Source organism: Macaca mulatta, chromosome X (assembly GCF_049350105.2).
Source record: "Macaca mulatta isolate MMU2019108-1 chromosome X, T2T-MMU8v2.0, whole genome shotgun sequence".
NCBI lineage: Eukaryota > Metazoa > Chordata > Mammalia > Primates > Cercopithecidae > Macaca > Macaca mulatta.
The window spans coordinates 42240846-42255209 of NC_133426.1; the positions used below are offsets into that span (position 1 = coordinate 42240846).

The 14364-nt window shown below is 38.2% G+C and overlaps 1 non-coding gene across 1 annotated transcript; it reads left to right on the top strand.

The window, feature by feature from the left end:
* Nucleotides 1–7694: 7694 nt before the first annotated feature.
* On the top strand, nt 7695–7799 carry LOC114675165 (U6 spliceosomal RNA). The gene has a single exon (XR_003726260.1). It is a non-coding gene; the product is annotated as a U6 spliceosomal RNA (small nuclear RNA).
* Nucleotides 7800–14364: the final 6565 nt, after the last annotated feature.

Genomic DNA, 14364 nt, shown 5'->3' on the forward strand with positions numbered 1-14364 from the left:
TTAAGAACCAATTAGGTGGGAAGTTGTCAATTTGTAAGCTAATTTTGGACTTATAAGAGAAAAAAGTAAACTGAATTATTTTAAGGGACCACAAGCATCTCTCACACTTCTAAGTATAATTATGCCACAACCAACATAGATAATGCTGCCCAAAATGGAACTTTAAGATAAGACTAAACAAAACCTCTTAAGCCCTAAGGAAAATATTTATGAACAGTCTAAAAGAAGAATAATGCTAATTTATAAGGTAGATTGGGAAATGAGAGTCAAAGGAATATTATGTTCAAACTATATGTTATGGCTAGAGTGTCCCTGAAGCTTAGAAGAAAAAAAAAATCATGAAATTAGAAAGCTAGTCCTAAGGAATTGAAAAATGCAGTAATTATCTTGGTTGCAGTTAAGGGTACAGGTAATTCATTTTAAGTAACAAACAAACAAACACACTGTATTTTCCTTCCTGAAATCTCACAGAAAAGCAATTTCAGTAAGATGAAAAACACCAAATTGAAAAAAAAAGGTTGATTTGGCTTTCCTCATCACCTCATGGACCAAATCAAAGAGATTGTAGAACTCATTGCCCCAGTTGTGAAAAAATCAACTGGCCCAGAGAAATGAGTCCTCCCAAAGCAAATTCAGAAACCAACTAAAACTGGTGTATATTTTTCTTGATTCTTTTTCATTTGAGAACAAAGAACCTATATTGCTCAGATTAAAAAAAAAAAAAAAAACAGAGAGAATTCAGGAGTCATAACTGAACTGAAGGTTTAATAGAATCAGGGTGGGTCATCGAAGATGGTAGACCTGGGATAAGATACTTGGAAGTCTGTGTTATGTGTGTCCTTTTGTCTCTGACAGAAAGACATGCAGTATGCTTCATGGGGGGAAGGCCTGTAGCTTTCCTAACTTTTGCTGGCTTCCTTGTGTTAGCAAATAATTAAGAGTCGTTACTATAAGATATGACACTCTTATGAAGAATTTCAGAAGTTAGAGGCTTCCCGTAAGTGTCCAAGGGAGAAAAACTTACCTTTGGGTAGTGAAAAATCTGGTCCTTTTTGGAAGATATAATATGTTCAAGAGATGATAGATGCTGCTTCACATGAACTTAAATTGATCCATTTGCAAGTTGAGGCACATGTTCATAGAGGCCATCCAAAAGGTTGGCTGTGGAGGATAAGGCCTATACTGCTTGTTCAAGACTGTGGAGCTGACCCCTGCAAATTCCCCTTGCCTTCTCCTGCTCCCCCTCTGACAGCCCCAGTGGAGGGGGTGAGCTGTGTGGCATGGTAGTTCTGGGCTCCGTGGGATCTCATAGGAACCTAAAGCAAGTTAAAGAGAGCTTCCCCAGAGCCCATGTCCTTTTAAGAACCAAGCAGAGTATGTCCCATGGCATTTTGAGTGGGTTTTTTTTTTTTTTTTTTGCCTCTAATTTATTTTAAGAATCTATTTACACAGGAAGATCCCTTAAATCACTAACATCCAGCTAACAAGAATCCTTGCTTACAGAAATGGCATCTAGCTCACCTTGTTCCACCTGTTTTAGGCTCTCTTTCTCAAGTAAGATATCTTGAAGCTTATTTTTGGAGAATTTGAAATTTAATTTTGGTGTGTTTGTGGGCTCACAGGTAAAGGAAGGAAGGAAGCTGGAAAAGAGGTTATATTCTAAGGCAGGAACGGGTAGTACTTCTCTCCTACCATCTTTCTCTCCTACTGCTCATTTTTACTTTTTTTGTCCAACTTTGGTTGAAGTTGACAGGCAAACATTTGGGGAGCACATATAGTATTGATTTCAAACTCAAACTTCTCTGGACTCTAGTTGTATAGATCTAACTCCTATACCATACCTCTACTTAGACAGATCAAAGGCACCTCAAACACAACACTTCCAATGCAAAAATCATAGTTTATTTATCCCCCAACAGCCGCTCTTACTGCTCTTCCTACTGAACTTTCATACAGCAACCAAAGTCAGCTTTTAAATATGTAAATTGCTGATTTCTTTGAGCAGTGTTTTCTAATTCTGATTGTAGAGATCTTTTAGCTCCCTAGTTAACTGTATTCCTAGGTATTTTATTCTTTTTGTGGCAATTGTGAATGGGATTGCATTCCTGATTTGGCTTTTGGCTTGACTGTTGTTGGTGTATAGGAATGCTAGTGATTTTTGTACACTGATTTTCTATCCTTAAACTTTGCTAAAGTTGTTTATCAGCTGAAGGAGCTTTTGGGACAAAACTATGGGGTTTTCTAGATATAGCGTCATGTCATCTGCAAACAGGGATAATTTGACTTCCTCTCTTCCGATTTGAATGCTCTTTCTTTCTTTCTCTTGCCTGATTGCTCTGGCCAGGACTTCTAATACTGTGTTGAATAGGAGTGGTGAGAGAGGGCATCCTTGTCTTGTGCTGGTTTTCAAAGGGAATGCTTCCAACTTTTTCTCATTCAGTATGAGGTTGGCTGTGGGTTTGTCACAGATGGCTCTCATTATGTTGAGGTATATTCGTTCAGTACCTAGTCTATTGAGAGTTTTTAACATGACAGTTGTCGAATTTTATTGAAAGCCTTTTCTGCAAATACCATTTGACCCAGCAATTCCTTACTGAGTATATACCCAGAGGAATATAAATCGTTCTATCATAATGACACATGCACACATGTTTATTGCAGCACTAGTCACAATAGCAAAGACACGGAATCAGCCTAAATGCCCATCAATGGTACAATGAATAAAGAAAATGTGGTACATATATACCATGGAATACTATGTAGCCATAAAAAAGAACAAGATCATGTCTTTTGCAGGAATATGGATGGAGCTAAGGGCCATTATCCTTAGCAAACTAACACAGGGACAGAAAACCAAATACTGGATGTTCTCACTTATAAGTGAGGGCTAAATCATGAGAACACATGGACGTATTGAGGGGAACAACACACACTGCAGTCTACCTAAGGGTGGAGGTTAGGAGCAGGGAGGGAACCAGGAAAAATGACTGATGCATACTAGGCTTAATACCTGGGTGATGAAACAATCTGTACAACAAAGCCCCATGACACAAGTTTACCTATGTAACAAACCTGCATATTACCCCGAACTGAAAATAAAAGTTCAAAAACAAGATCAAATGAGGGAAAATATATATGTAAATCAGAGCATGTCCTTGGTCTGCCTAAAATCCTTGTATGGCTCTCAATGGCTCTAAGAATAAAGATCCAAATCTATCTTAAAAAGTCTCTTGGCCGGACGCGGTGGCTCACACCTATAATCATCCCAGCGATTTGGGAGGCCGAGGTGGGCGGATCACGTGAGGTCAGGAGTTTGACACCAGCCTGGCCAACATGGTAAAACACTGTCTCTACTAAATATACAAAAATTAGCCAGGCTTGATTGCATGGGCCTGTAATCCAAGCTACTTGGGAGGCCGAAGCAGAAGAATTGTTTGAGCCTGGGAGGCGGAGGTTGCAGTGAGCCGAGCTAGCACCACTGCACTCCAGGCTGGGTGACAGAGCAAGATTCCATCTCAAAAACAAACAAACAAAAAAGTCTCTTATGACCTGGCTCCACCGTACCTTTCCAGATTCATCACAACTTCCCTCATCTGGGTTTTCCAGCAGCAGACACTAAGACAAAGTTTGGTGTACACAGTGTTTATTAATGAATGCCAGTATATGTGAAAGGAAAGGAGAAGGAAGCAGAATGGAGCAGAGGAAGAAGTTGAACTTCAATGCAGGGCCAAGAAAGCCTTGGCCAACATAATGGGGAGCTCCAAAGTGAGTTTTGCTCACCACAATTATCCTGCTTCAGGCCTTTCTATCTTGCCTAACATGTGTTTGGGCATGACTCTAGGCATGAACTTGGGCAAAGTGGGTCTCTTCAGCCCTGGCAGATGTTGGTGCAGCTGACAGCTGGCGTAAGTTCTTCCCTGGAGGGGGGTCTGTGTGACCCCTCTCCATGTCTATCATGCCCTTCACCACGTGCTCCAGCTGCACTTGATTTCTCCACTTTCTCAGAACTCACAGAGCACTTTCCTCCCCTCAGTCCTTTGTGTCTGCTGTTCCTTTTTCTTGAAGCACTTCTCCTGGCTCCCCTTTCCCTGAATTCTATGACCTTGGGCAAAACATTTTTTTTCAGATATCAGCAATAATGAGTAAAGAGTTACTTCTACTCATAGCACATCTCATAGTTTGTAATTTGTGCTTTTTAGGAGAGTAAATCCTTCAACTCATTATTCTACATAATTATTTGTGTATTGCTTATGTCTCCTGCTATACTATAAGCTCCATGACAGCAGGATTGTGTATATTTTATCTTCAGAGACTAGTGGGGTACCTAGAATATAATAAATGCTCCGTAACTATTTGTTGAATGAATAAATGGATGAATGATTAAAAAGTAACCTGGGGGCTCTGGGGTCCTACTGAAGGAAGTACCAGGAGGTGGGAGAAGCGTATAGGTGGAAAGATGGAACCACATTCAACTAATATAGAGAGCTGGCTTCTTAACAATGATGTTTTCCATTCAGACCTAATGTTGTTGGTGTCCATTCAGACCTAATGTTGTTGAACTGAGCATACATTTAGGATCTGGCAAGCCATTTTTGAGGGAAGAATGCAGGTCAGAATTTTTTCTTAGCACTACGGCTCATGGGCAATTCTGTCCAGATTTTTACCATTATGCCTATTAGAAAGTGTGACAATCTGTAATCTCCCTTTCAAGAATTTCTTGAGATCAAGAAGTCTAACACCCACAGTCTGACTAGTCCTAAAATCAACCAGATTCAGGTCCTTACATGGATGATCTAGCCCCACAGGAACAGAAAGATCTTAAACTGCTTACCTAGATCCTAAAACCATGAGGTTCAGCCTGGAAGTTCATTTGGACCCATCTCATGGACAGGTAGGATAGAAAGAAGTATAGTTGCCATCAGCCCTGCATGTGCTGGGCTTGGTAGAATGTGTTCATGTGGGAATTCTTTCCTAGCCTTTCCCAAGAAACTTAGATATTTTCCCAAATCCAGGATCCTCAGGAAAATCAGTTGAGAAATCAGAAAAATGAGAAAATATATTATAATATTATAATTCCTTGACAAGAATTAAAGCTTAAAAATCAACAAAGAGATGTTGCTGGTTGTAAGGAATCTGCTGACCTCAAATGGAAGACAAGAGCAGGAAACACTGGAATTCTGAGCAGGAGGTTAAGTGAACAGTTTCAGGGCAGGAACACAGAAGAGAAATGGTTACAGTTGAATCAGTCAGTCTTGCTTGTAGCTGTTGCCATCTAATATGTGAGTGGTTGTGGGCCTGTCTGCTGCCAATGGTGAATTATTCTTGCAAATAAAATAAACATTAGTCAGTTTATATGTGTAGAATACTTTAAACCAATCCTATGGGTCGTGTTCCAAGAAATAAAAAATTTTAGGATCAAAATAAGTCCTTAAATTGGCAATTTGATATGTGATTTTATGTCATGCTGTTAAGCTTGGTAGGATATACAAATATATTATTTGAATACCACCCAATAATGTTCATTGCCATTTTTCAGTTTGAATATCTGCTAATAGCTACAGGTCTTTGTAAATATTACAAAACTTAATATTCTTATTTATTAAATATATATATATATATTTCAGATATCAGCCATACTGGGTAGAGTATGAGTGATTTTGGAAATACTTCAGGAAGAGCTTGTGATTTTGAGAATTCCTGACAATACCCAGGTATTCTGATTTCTCATTTCTGAATCCCAAAGACTAATAACTGTTAGAAATGTGGAAGCACTAACCAACATGAGCCCCAAACACCCCCAGGCTCACTCAGCAGCAGTCTTTCTTGTCAGTTTCCTCATGTAGGCCTCAGTTTTCTCATGTAGGCCCCAGGTAGGTGGCTAAATCATTGGGAACTAAGGACTTTATTTCAACTTGGAGGTTACTTCACTGTTTTACCTCTGGGTGCCATCCTGAGCTCCATTTTCCTTAACTAAGGCCTTTTCCTCCTGCCCAGCTTTTCCTAGAGTCACCAAGGAGAAGAGCAGTGGACATTGCTCTTCATATCCCTCGTGAAGAGTGAGTTGTTGCTTTATGCCAAACGGGCTACCTGAAGAATTGTATGCTGGTTATTTCTATTTGTGGCTCTATTTGTGGCTCTCTCCTGGCCCCAGATCCATGCTCTCTCTGCTTCTCTGCCCTGCTGTGTGTCACAAGTGGCTGATTCTGGCAGACTACCTCACCTGGACTCCCTTTGGGTTAGATTCTGGCCCAGAGACTGAATCCAACCCACTGCCTGTTTTTGTAGATAAAGTTTTATTGAAACACAGCCATGCTCATTTGTCTCTGTATTGTCTATGGTTGCTTTTACACCACACTAGCAGAGTACAGAAGTTGTAACAAGGATAGTATGGCTCACAAAGCCTAAAATATTTGTTACTATACCTGACTTAGGCCAATGTGAGGTGAAGCTCCAACATTAGATAAGAGAGTGGAAGCTTCTGCTTGATGTTCAGCTCTGGAAGCAGCAGTATCTCTCCTGGCCTATAGCTCTTACCAGGAGGCCCCTCCCCATGGCTCCAGCTCTGAGCTGGAGGCCTAAGAATAGTGATAGCTTCCTGCTGTTGTTAGTCTCTGGGTGACTCAATGTCCCTTCCTTGTTCTCTTAATTCTGCTCAGAATTTTGTAAGTAGACCTTAAAGTGTCTTTATTTGCACCATCTGAAGTGATTGTTTTCCTGCCAGAATCTGACTAATGCAACTTGACTACAAGCCTCACCTTGGCCACATACTTGAGCAGACCCCCTTGGCAAGGGATACCAGTCTAGGTTGAGCCCGAGTCTGATGTACCACCACAGGCAAGGTGATTTGCCTCTTGGCTAGCCTAGCAGTCCTTACTGATGAATTAGGGTCGCTAGTCCAGGCTTTGTCCTTAAGAATAGTTTAATCCCTTTCCACTGTTGAACCATCTTCAAAGTCCTAGCATGCTCTGTGGTTGACTCTTATACAAATTATACAAGAAAGCAGGAAGTTTCTTTATACTTTTTTCTAGTAAAATATGATGAGCTTAGAAATCTCTTTGAGTTAGGTTGGTATCTGGATTAATTTATTCTAAATGGGAGTTGAAATAATTTCTTCTTTCGTCTTATCAGAAACACAGGTTAGTCTCCATCTAGATTTATAGGATTTTAGTTGGAATGGGAATACCATGACATCAACTCTAAGTCTGGCATTTTGTATTTTGTATTTGATGCAGTGATTTTCAAATCACTACCCAAATAATACATGGTTGCTGGCATGTCTGTCTCTGGAATTTATAGAAGAAACCTTTTTTTTTTCTTTTTTTGCAATGTTGACTATCACCCAGGTTGCCCCCAAAGCTTTCTCAAGAATAAAAATATAATTTTCACATTTTCAGTTATACTTGCTATCTGAAATAGTAACTACAGAATATGAATTTGGTCAAGGAAGGTTATGGAAGAAACAACATTTGAAAATGAGAAATCCCCAAGTATTAGAGTCATATATGGTGCTATTGACTTCAATAATCTTATCTCCCATCTTCTTTCTGCCTCTCTGTAGGACTATATATAAAATTTCCTATAAAATAATTAATTTAAAAAACAGACACCCCCATTCAAGGGGCATTATATAAAAATTTTAGGAATGTATGTGCTACATCTATAGTATTGGTGGTTAGATTATTACTTATGAGTTTGTGCTCACTTTGGCAGCACATATGTACAAAATTGGAATGATACAGAGATTAGCATGGCCCCTGGGCAAGGATGGCATGCAAATTCATGAAGCATTCCATATTTTTTAAAAAATTGATAAAATAGGCCACTAGCTAGATTAAGAAGAAAAGAGAGAAGATTCAAATAAACACAATTAGAAATGATAAGGGGGATATTACCACTGACCCTACAGATATGCAAACAAAAATCAGCATTATAAACACCTCTATGCACATAAAATAGAAAATCTGGAAGAAATAGATAAATTCTGGACACATATACCCTCCCAAGACTGAACCAGGAAGAAACTGAATCCCTGAATAGTCCAATAATAAGGTCTGAAATTGAGGCCCTAATAAATAGCCTACTGTGATGGTTAATACTGAGTGTCAACTTGATTGGATTGAAGGATACAAAGTATTGATCCTTGGTGTGTCTGTGAGGGTGTTGTGAAAAGAGATTAACATTTGAGTCAGTAGGCTGGGAAAGGCAGATACACCTTTAATCTGGGTGGGCACAATCTAATCAGCTGCCAGAGTGGCTAGAAGATAAGCAGGCAGAAAAATGTGAAAAGAGAGACTGGCCTAGCCTCCCAGCCTACATCTTTCTCCCATGCTGGGTGCTTCTTGCCCTCAAACATCGGACTCCAAGTTCTTCAGTTTTGGAACTCAGACTGGCTCTCCTTGCTCCTCAGCCTGCAGATGGCCTATTGTGGGACCTTGTGATCATGTGAGTTAATACTTAATAAACTTTATATATATGACAGAACTAATGGAATATACATATACTTAATAAACTCCTATATATATACACACATATATGGGACAGAACTAATGGAATATATATATATATTCATTCTAGAGGTACAGAACTGTCCTTCTGGAGAACCCTGACTAATACACCTACCAACTAAGAAAAGCCCAGGACCAGACAGATTCACAGCTGAATTCTACCAGAACAAAGAAGAGCTGGTACCATTCCTACTGAAACTATTCCAACAAATGGAAAAGGAGGGACTGCTCCCTAACTCATTCTATGATGCCAGCATCATCCTGATACAAAAACCTGGCAGAGACACAACAGAAAAGAAAACTTCAGGCCCATATCCTTCAGGCTAATATCCTTGATGAACATCAATGCAAAAGTCCTCAACAAAATACTGGGAAAGTGAATCCAGCAGAACATCAGAAAGCTTATACACCGTGATCAAGTAGGCTTCACCCCCAGGATGCAAGGTTGGTTCAATGTACACAAATCAATAATTGTGATTCATCACAGAAGCAGAACTAAAGAGAAAACCACATGATTATCTCAATAGATGCAGAAAAGGCTTTCAATAAAATTCAACATTCCTTCATGTTAAAAACTCTCAATAAACTAGGCAGTAAAGGAACATACCTCAAAATAATAAAAGCTACATATGACAAACCCACAGCCAATATCATACTGAATGGCCAAAATCTGGAAGCACTCCCTTTGAAACTTGGCACAAGACAAGGATGCTCTCTCTCACCACTCCTATTCAACAGAGTATCGAAATTTCTGGCCAGGGCAATCAGTCAAGAGAAAGAAATAAAGGGCATTCAAATAGGAAGAGAGGAAGTTAAACTCTTTTTGTTTGCAGATAACATAATCCTATATCTAGAAAACCCATTGTATCAGCCCAAAAGCTTTTAAAGCGAAAAACAACTTCAGCAAAGTTTCAGAATACAAAACTATTGTACAAAATCTGCTAACATTCCTATACACCAACAACAGGCAAGCAGATAGCCAAATCTGGAATGCATTCCCATTCACAATTGCCATAAAAAAATAAAATACCTAGGAATACAGCTAACAAGGGAGGTGAAAGAGCTTTACAAGGTGAACCATACAACCACTGCTTAAGGAAATCAGAGATGACACAAAGAAGTGGACAAACATTTTATACTCATGGATAGAAAGAATCAATGTCTGTAAAATGACCATACTGCCCAAAGCTATTTATAGATTCAATGCTATTTTCATTGAACTACCATTGACATTCTTCACAGAACTAGAGAAAATAATTTTATAATTCATATGGAACCAAAAAAGAGCCTGAATAATCAAGGTAATCTTAAGCAAAAAGAACAAAGCTGGAGTCATCACACCATCTGACTTCAAACTATACTACATGGCTACAGTAACCAAAGCAGTATAGTACTGGTACAAAAGCAGACAAATAGACCAATGCAACAGAATACAAAGCCCAGAAATAAGACAACACACCTACAACAATCTGATCTTCAACACATCTGACAAAAATAAGCAATGGGGAAAGGATTGCCTATTTAATAAATGATGCTGGGATAACTGGCTAGCCATATGCAGAAAATTGAAACTAGACACTTTCCTTACACCATATACAAAAATAAACAAAAGATGGACTTAAATGTAAAACCCAAACCTATAAAAACCCTGGAAGACAACCTAGGTAATACCATCTGGATATAGGAACAGGCAAAAATTCCAAGTCAAAGACGCCAAAAGCAGTTGCAACAAAAGCAAAAATTGACAAATGGGATCCAATTAAACAGCTTCTGCACAGCAAAAGAAACTATCAACAGATTGAACAGACTACATAGAATGGGATAAAATTTTTACAAACTATGGATCTGATAAAGACCTAATATCCAGTATCTATAGGAAACTTAAACAAATTTACAAGAAAAAAACAAAGAGCCCCATTAAAGAGTGGGCAAAGAACATGAACAGACACTTTTCAAAAGAAGACATAGATGTGGCCAACAAGCATATGAAAAGAAGCTCAACATCACTGATCATTAGATGCATGCAAATCAAAACCACAGTGAGATACCATCTCACACCAATCAGAATGACTATTACTAAAAAGTCAAAAAACAACAAATGCTGGCAAAACTGTGGAGAAAAAGGAATTCTTATACACTGTTAGTGGGAGTGTAAAGTAGTTCAACCATTGTGGAAAACAGTGTGGTGATTCCTCAAAGAGCTATAGACAGAAATACCTTTCAACCCAGTAATTCCATTACTGGGTATATACCCAAAGTTATGTAAGTCATTCTATTATAAGGATACATGCACATTATTCACAGCAGCAAAGACATAGAATCAACCCAAATGCCACCAATGGTAGACTGGATAAAGAAAATGTGTATATATACACCATGGAATACTATGCAGCTGTAAACAATAATGAGCTCGTGTCCTTTGCAGGGATATGGATAGAGCTGATGACCATTATCCTTAGAAATCTAACGCCAGAGCAGAAAACCAAATACTGCATGTTCCCGCTTATAAGTGAGCTAAACGATGAGAACACATGAACACATAGATAGGAACAATGCACACTGGGGCCTATCAGAGGGTGGAAGGTGGGAGGAGGGAGAGGATCAGGAAAAATAACTAATGGACACCAGGCTTAATACCTGGGTAATGAAATAATCTGTATAACAAACTCACATGATACACATTTACCTAAGTAAAAAACTTGCATATCCTGCACACCTCTGTACTTAAAAGTTTAAAAAAAGATTGTTACTTATGAGTTTAATGCCATACATATAGTAAGCACTAAGCAAAAAACTCAATATCGAACACTTAGTTCTTTGTAGTTGGCAAAGCATTTTCTCATGCATTGACTCATTGATCTTCATAATAATCCTGTAAGGTAAATATTATTAACTCCAACTTTACAAATTAGGAAGTAGATTTTCATATTGCTAGTGGGCTCAAGGATGGTGTGGAATTGGGGGTTGATATGTGGAAACCCCGATAGGAAGCAATGAGAGGCTGGTAAACTGAACTAGCTGCAGAGTATGGCCTCAACAAGAAACCTGAGCAGGTTGATTTCAGGGGCTGACAGGAAGATCAAGTTTGGGCTTTAGGCAATATTCAGAATCAAGGGAGAGACTGCTCCATCAGATAGATCACAGCAGTGAAGAAGGACGCTGAGCTATTCTGTAATATTCAGCAGAGAATCCCGGCAGGAACTCAGTGCCATGGACTGGTTCAACACAGGAAGCAGGGAAATGTCCATCAGTGCTGTCAATTCTAGGTACCACCCAAAGGAATGCTGAGGTTCCTGTTATGTATCCTGCCTTTGTCCCATTGACTGGCCCTGTGTGTGGGTACTTTCAGTAGTAGGGACGGGGATAATGAGAGCAAGAGGCATTAGGCAGGGGTGAACCTGGGGAAGCAATTCTTTGTCTTTTTACTTCATAACCTACGCAATTTCTACCGTACCTCACTGGCTGGCATGAGTGAGGGAAGAAAATTAAGAAGAGGCGAAGAGACAAAAGTCAAGTGGCCAATTGGTGTATAGAAAGATGGGTGTATTAACTAGAATTAATGGTAACTTGTGAAAAACAAAAGAAAGATGGGTGTAATCAATAATGGCTTCACAGTGCAAATAAGTTTTTAACTGATTCTCAAAGGAAACAGATAATGTAGCCTGACATTTGCTGTGATCCTTAATACAGTTAAATGACAACATTAATTGTACCCAAGCCCAGTTATATATTTTATCATCTTCTCCAAGGAAATCAGTTTGGTCTACTTTCTTACAATCTTCTCCTTGAAGTGTCCATTCTTAATTCCAAAGACTGAGTGAAGGAAATGATCCTGCCTTCCATTTTTCATGGATATAAAAACTGTTTAGAGCTGCATTGTTCAGTATGGGAGCCATTAGTTACATGTGGCTATTGAGTGCTTGAAATGTGGCTATTCTTAATTGAGATATGCCCTAAGTGTAAAATTTGCACTGGGTTTGAAGACTTGAGGTGAAAAAATGTAAAATCTCATTAATAAGTTTTATGTTGATGGCATTTTGAGATAACTATTTTGGATATATTGGATTAAATAAAAATATTATTAAAATTAATCCCACCCTTTTTCTTAATGTTTAAAATATGGCTATAATAAAATTTAAAATCACATATGTGGTTCACATTATATTTCTATTGGACAATGGTTTTTTAGAGAGAAGTGCCAGATTCTTAAAGGGTTGCTCCCTTTCAGATTTTACCAAATGATTCTCTCCCCTCTAGGCCAGTTTTAACAAGTCAAATAATACAGATTTCATAATTGGAAGGAAGGCTGCAAGTCATTTGGAAATTACGTGATGAAGCTGCAATGGGATCATAACTCCTGCAAGACAATTTGCTTTTCTGAGCCTTTCTTATTCCAAATGGAAAAGTCACTGCTCTGTTCTCTCCTCTAGCTAATTTACATCTTATTTTCTTTCTGTCAGAAGTGTCATTTCCTGTGATGGATGAAACCATCTTTGCTAAGTGCAAAAACAAGGCCACCACGTTATTAAAACTGGATTCACTACAAATGTTTTCATCCTCTGGATTGGGAAGAATTCATATAGTTGCTTGGAAACCCTTTTAAAAATTGCAATGTTTAGTTACTTTCAGAAATTGAAGTCAGGATTACAGGAGCAAAAAATATCACTACCTTTACACATATGAAAAAAAGGAGACATTATCTGGCAGAATGATTTTCCTTTAATCCTAAGTCATAGCTATACATTGGCTCTGAATTGGCCGTTTTTTGATTCAAGGGTTTTAAGGCCATCTTAATGCTGGGCTTCTGTACAGTTAATTAGATTGACAATGCAATAGATTTTATTCACTTAGAAAAGAATTGATTTGGTCTTTAGAGAATTTTTATAAGTCTGTAGTCTTCATTTTATGAGCACAGCTGAGTCCGTAACAGCAATGTTGGAACTTTATAATGATTACTTCAAAATAAGGAAGACATGTTAAACAAAAGGAAACAGACCCTTTCTCTTTAAGAGGCAACTGGGACAAATTGCATAGTTGTATTTACTCCCATGATGCCTTTTTCCTGTTTTGCTTTGGTTTCTTTGTCTTTTAATTTTATTTTGTATAATCTTCCATTACATAAAATATATATTTTATATATTTATTAAAATATCCACAACTCAGACTTGTTTACTGTTGTTTTTTATATTACAGATGGTAAGAGTTACAGATGGTAAAATTTACTTTTAAATTATAACAAATGTATAAATTTTTGTAACCATCACTAACAGGATATAGAACAATTCTGGTACTCTCCAGAATTCCCACTTGCTACCTCTTTGCGATTAGACATTCTCCCTACCCTTGATCCTTGGCAACCACTGATCTGTTCTCTGTCCCTATAAATTTTGCTCTTAAAGAATGCCATATGAATGGAATCGTATAGTATGTAACTTTTTGAGACTGGTTTCTTTTACTTAGCATGATGGGTTTGAGATTGATTCATGTTATTGCATCTGTTCTTTTGATTGCTGACTACCATAGTATGTTTATGCATTCACTTATTGAGGGACATTTGAGTTGTTTCTGTATTTTTCTGACTGAAAATAATGCTGATACAAATGTTTATATGCAAGTTTTCATGTGAAAATAAGTTTCGTATCTCTAGGGTGAATACCTAGTAATAGGATTGCTGGGTCACATGGTAAGTGTATATTTATATTTTTAAGTCTATGTTTAAATTTCTAAAAAATTATGCCTCTGTTTTCCACAATGGTTGTACCATTTTGCATCCCCACCAGCAATATGCGAGTTTCAGTTGCTCTGCAGTCTCACTGGCACTAGGTATTGTTGGTAGTTTTTTTTAAGCCATTTTAATAGA